Raw genomic sequence first — 6,173 nt, forward strand, 5'->3', positions numbered from 1 at the left:
CCATGAACAGTACTAAAAGGCAAAAAGGTATGATACCAGAAGATGAGCCCCCCAAGTCAGAAGGTGTCCAAAATGCTACTGGGAAAGAGCAGAGGGCAATTACTAACTTCAGAATTAAGCAACTAGGCCACAGTGGAAATGATGGTCAATTGTGGGTATGTCTGGTGGTGAAAATAAAGTCGATGCTATAAAGAAAAATATTGTATAGGAACTTGGAAGTTTAAGTACATGAGCAAGGTAAACTGAATGTGATCAAGAAGAAGATGGCAAGCAGTGAACTAAAAGGGACGAGATGGGCAGATTTAACTTAGATGACTGTTAGATCTACTACTGTGGGCTTTCCTGGTGGCTCAGAAAGTAAAGAATCTGCCTGCAATGTGGGAGACCTGGGTTCAACCTCTGGGTTGGGGAGATCCCCTGGAGGAGGACATGGCAACACACTCCAGTATTCTTGCCTGGAGAATCCCCGTGGACAGAGGAAACTGACAGGTTATAGTTCATGGGATTGCAAAGAGTTGGACACAACTGAGCGACTATGCACAGCACAGCACTGTGGGCAAGAATCCCTTAGAAGAAATGGAGTATCCCTATACACATACACAACAACAGAGTCCAAAATGCAGTTCTTGGGTGCAATCTCAAAAATGACAGAATAATCTTAGTTCATTTACAAGGCAAACTATTCAACATCAGAGTAATCCAAGTCTATGCCCCAGCCATTGATGCTGAAGAAGCAGAAATTGACAGGTTCTATCAAGACCTATAAGACCTTCTAGAACTGACACCCCCCCCCCCCCAAAAAAAAATCCTTTTTCATCATAGAGGATTGAAATGCAAAAGTAGGAAGTCAGAAGATATCTGAAATAACAGGCAAGTTTGGCCTTGGAGTGCAAAATGAACCAAGGCAAAGTCCAGAAGATTTGTCAATAGAACATGCTGGGCATAGCCAATGCCTTTTTTTTTTTTTTTTTTTTAATATGGAACACTTCACGAATTTGCATGTCATCCTTGCGCAGGGGCCATGCTAATCTTCTCTGTATTGTTCCAATTTTTTTAGTATATGCGCTGCTGAAGCGAGCACGCCAACGCCTTTTGCAACAACCCAAGAGACTACTCTACATGTGGCTATCACCAGACAGTCAATATTGAAGTCAGATTGATTATACCCTTCGCAGCTAAAGATGGAGAAGCTCTACACAGTCAACAAAGCAAGACCAGAGGCTGACTGTGGTTCAGATCATGAACTCCTTATTGCAAAATTCAGGCTTAAATTGAAGAAAGTACGGAAAACCATTAAGCCATTGGGGTATGACCTAAATCAAATCTCTTATACAGTGGAGGTGATAAATAGATTCAAGGGATTAGATCTGGTAGGCAGAGTACCTGAAGAACTATGAACAGAGGTTTGTAACATTGTACAGGAGGCAGGGACCAAAACCAACTCAAAGAAAAAGAAATGTAGGGGGGAAAGTGGTTGTCTGAAGAGGCTTTACACATAGCTGAGGGAAGAAGAGAAGTGAAAGGCAAAGGAGAAAAGAAAGATATATTCAGTGGAATGAAGATTTCCAGAGAATAGCAAGGAGAGATAAGAAGGCCTTCTTAAATGAACAGTTCAGAAAAATAGAGGAAAACAATAGGATAGGAAAGATTAGAAATCTCTTCAAGAAAATTGGAGATACCAAGGGAACATTTCATTCAAAGACGGGCACAATAAAGTACAGAAATGGCAAGGACTTAACAGAAGCAGAAGCGATTTAAAAGAGGTGGCAAGAAGACACAGAAGAAGTGTATAAGAAAAGATCTTAATGACTGGGATAACCATGATGATGGGCATTGCAGGTGGCGCTAGTGGGAAAGAAACTGCCTGTCAATGCAGGAGACATAAGAGACGCGAGTTCAATCCCTGGGTCAGGATGAGCCCCTGGAGGAGGATACAGCAACCCACTCTAGCATTCTTGCCTGGAGAATCCCATGAACAGAGAAGCCTGGAGGGCAACAGTCCACAGGGTCGCAAAGAGTCAGACATGACTGAAGCAACTTAGCAATGCACGCAAGCAACCATGATTGTGTGGTCACTCACCTAGAGCCAGACATCCTGGAGTGTGAAGTCAAGTGAGCCTTAAGAAGCATAATTATCAACAAAGCTAGTGGAAGTGATGAAATTCCAGCTGAACTATTTCAAATCCTAAAAGCTGATGCTGTTAAAGTGCCACAATAAATATGTGAGCAAATTTGGAAATCTCATCAGTGGCCACAGGACTGGAAAAAGTTAGTTTTCATTCCATCCCAAAGAAGGGCGATGGCAAAGAATCTTCAAACTACTGTACATTTGTGCTCATTTCACATGCTAGTGAATCCTTCAAGCTAAGCTTCAGCAGGACATGAACCGAGAACTTCCAGATGTACAAGCTGGGTTTCAAAGAGGCAGAAGAACCAGAGATCAAATTGCCAATATTCACTGAATCATAGAGAAAGCAAGCGAATTCCAGAAATACATCTATTTCTGCTTCACTGACTTCGTGAAAGCCTTTGACTGTGTTGATCTCAACAAACTGCGGAAAATTCTTAAAGAGATGGAAGTACAAAACCATCTTACCAGTCTCCTGAAAAACCTGTGTGCAGGTCAAGAAGCAACTATTAGAACCTTACATGGAACAACTGACTGGTTCAAAATGGGGAAAGGAGTATGACAAGGCTGTATATTGTCATTCTGCTTATTTAACTTATATTCAGGGTACATCATGTGAAATGTTGTAGTAGATGAATCACAAGCTGGAATCAAGATTGCTGGGAGGAATATCAACAACCTCAGATATGCAGATGACACAACTCTAATGGCAGAAACTGAAGAGGAACTAATGAGCCTCTTGATGAGGGTGAAAGGGGAGAGTGAAAAAGCTGACTTGAAACTCAACATTAAAAAAAAAACCAAGATCATGGCATGCGGTCCCATCACTTCATGACAAATAAGTAGAAGGGCAAAAAGTGGAGGCAGTGACAGATCTGATTTTCTTGGGCTCCAAAGTCACTGTGGACCATGACTGCAGCCATGAAATTAAAAGACACTCACCCCTTGGAAGGAAGCTGTGATAAACCTAGATGGCATATTAAGAGCAGCAACATCAATTTGCTGACAAAGGTCCAAATTGTCAAAACTATGTTTTTTCCCAGTAGTCCCGTATGGATGCTACAGTTGGACCATAAAGAAGATTGAGTGAGAGAATGCCTCATTAGGGACCAAAAGGATGCCATAGAGTCATCTGACACCTAAAGAAGAGAAAAAAGCAGAAGGAAGCTACCTATTTCACAATATTGCTTTGGGTCAATCCTGACGTATACTTTGAGGAAGCTGAAGTTTTATTTGAGGTTTGAAAGTCACATTTTAGGTCAATTTACTAAAAATTATCACTGATATTTTTATCACAGACCTCTAAAACAAAGCTTTAGAAATAGAAAATTTTTTCTTGTGATGAGAACTCAAGAGTAACTCTAACAACTTTCATATAGCATATAGTCACATTGATTATATTTATCGTGTTGTGCATTACATACCTAGTACTCAGCTATCCTATAACTGGAAGCTTGTAGCTTTTGACTGCCTTCATCCAACTCCCCCATCATGCACCCCCTGCCTCTGGTAACTACAGATGTGATCTCTTCTTCTATGAATTTACTTGTTAGTTCTTGGTACACAACAGAGTGATTTGGTATTTCTATATATTTAAAAATGATTACCATGAGAAGTCTAGTTATGGTGTCCCACTATATAAAAATAATATATAATTACTGACTGTATTCTCCTGTACATTTTATATCTATGACTCATTTGTTTTGCAACTGGGAACTTGTACCTCTTAAATCCCCTCACCTATTTCTTTCCCTCTCCCATCCTCCTTCCCTCTGGCCACCACCTGTTTGTTCTCTGTATCTGTGACTATGTTTCTGTTTTGTTATGTTTGTTCATTTTTTCAGTTTTTGAATTCCACCTATAAGTGAAATTTTACAGTATTTGTCTTTCTCGGTCTGACTTATTTCACTTAGAATGGTACACTTGAGGTCCATCCAAATTGTCCAAAATGGCAAGATTTCTTTCTTTTTTATAGCCACATAATATTGCATTGTATATACCATATCTTCTTTATTCACTCATCTATTGATGGGTATTTTGGTTGCTTCCATATCTTGGATACTGTAAATAATGCAATGAACATAGAGGTGAATACATCTTTTCTAATTAAAGTTTTCATTTTCTTCAGATAAATGCCTGGGAGTGGAATTGCTGGATTGAATGGTAGTTCTACTTAAAATTTTTGAGGAATTTCCATACTGCTTTCTGGAATGGCTGCACCAATTTACATTCCCACCAACAATGCCACCAACAATGCCTTTTTCTCCACATTCTTGCCAAGACTTGTTGCTGTTATCTTTCTCATGATAGCTATTCTGACAGGTATAAGATGATATCTCTTATTGTGGTTTTTATTTGCATTTCTCTGTTGGTGAAGGATTTGTTGAGTATCTTTTCATGTGTCTGTTGGCCATTTGTATGCTTCTTTGGGAAAAATGACTGTTCAGATCCTTTGCCGACTTTTTAATAGGGTCATTTGTGTTTTTGGTGTTGACTTGTATGAGTTCTTTGTATATTTTGGATTGTATCAGATATATCATTTGCAATTACCTTCTGCAATTCAGCAGTGACCTTTTTGTTTTGTTGATAGTTACCTTCGCTGGGCAAAAGATTTTGGTTTGATGCATTCCACTTTGTTTACTTTTGTAAACATATCCAAAAGAATGTTAGACAGATCCAAAAGAGTGTTACTAAGATTGATTTCAAAGAGAAACATACTGCCTATGTTTTCTTCAAAAGATTTTATGGTTTTAGGTCTTATATTTAAATGTTTAATACATTTGAACTTATTTTTGTAAATGGTGTGAAAAAGCAGTCCAATTTGCTTCTTTTAGATGTAGCTGTCCAGTTTTCCCAATACCATTTATTGAGGAGGCTGTCTTTCCACTACTATATGTTCTTGCTCCCTTTGCCATGTATTAATTGCCCATATAAATGTGGATTGATGTCTGGGCTTTATATTCTTTTCTATTGATCTGTGTGACTGTTTTTGTGCCCTTGAGGTTGTTTTGTGTTTCCAGACAAGTTTTAAAATTATTTGTTCTGGTTCTGTGAAAAACACCATTGTATTTTGATAGGGATTTCACTGAATCTGTAGATTGTCCCAGGTTATGTGGTCATTTTAACAATATGAATCTCCCAACTACATAACTCTTAATCTTATTTTTTCCATCTATTTCCTGGTTTTTATTTTGTGCATTATTTATAACATTTACATTTTGTTCTGCAGTTTCATGCTTATAAGTAAAATCGCTTATGTTCTGTCTATAGGCTCATTTAAAAATAAGAAAAATAATTAATATTTTGAGTAATTATAATTATATAACCATTATTTACTCTAGAAGTAAGTAGAACAATTTGATGCAGGTGAATTGAAATATACTCTTGCAAGTTAAATTTTTGCTGTTTGTTTAAAGCTTGGCAGTCTAAGGACTTTCTTTTGTCTTCCATCTCATTTGCTTTACTATTTCTTTGTCAGAGCTGTCCTTGTTCCTTACATTTTATGTAATTTCCTTGTCAGAGGATTTTTTGTTTTTTCGCTTTTACAGGTACATATTTCTAAAATTTTTGCCCCAAATATGCAACATGGGTTTTAAACTTTGTGATATCCTGCATCAAAAAATATTTTAAAAAATCCTTACATGTGGCTCAGAATTTGGCTGTATTACAAACAGATTTCTAAATTCAAAAGACCTTTCCTTTCTGGATTCTGCTCCTTATTTTCCAGTGCAGATTGTGACTTTTTCCTTTGTAGTTAGCTAGCTTTCTTTTTCTTTCTGCAAGTTTTTCAGACCTTAACTTATCCTATCCTAAAACTTCAGTAGGAAATGGCTGACTTTGTGGATCTTTAGATGCTGGCCTTTTCAACTGAGGCAGATATCCTTTTATGTTTGTATGCTTTCTGTATTAGGGTCTCTGTTTTGTGCTTTTGGAACTCATCAAATGAATATGAAACTTTTAAAATTTAAAACTCATCATTTTTCTCTCATAATTTCTATTATTTTGTCTTTTGTTTTTGTGTTCTGAAGGATTTCCTTAACTCTAT

General features: G+C 37.6%; 1 non-coding gene across 1 annotated transcript; it reads right to left on the minus strand.

The window, feature by feature from the left end:
* Nucleotides 1-971: 971 nt before the first annotated feature.
* LOC122686631 lies at nucleotides 972-1,081 on the minus strand. Its single transcript, XR_006338872.1, has one exon. It is a non-coding gene; the product is annotated as a U6 spliceosomal RNA (small nuclear RNA).
* Nucleotides 1,082-6,173: the final 5,092 nt, after the last annotated feature.

Source organism: Cervus elaphus, chromosome 3 (genome assembly GCF_910594005.1).
Source record: "Cervus elaphus chromosome 3, mCerEla1.1, whole genome shotgun sequence".
Lineage (NCBI taxonomy): Eukaryota > Metazoa > Chordata > Mammalia > Artiodactyla > Cervidae > Cervus > Cervus elaphus.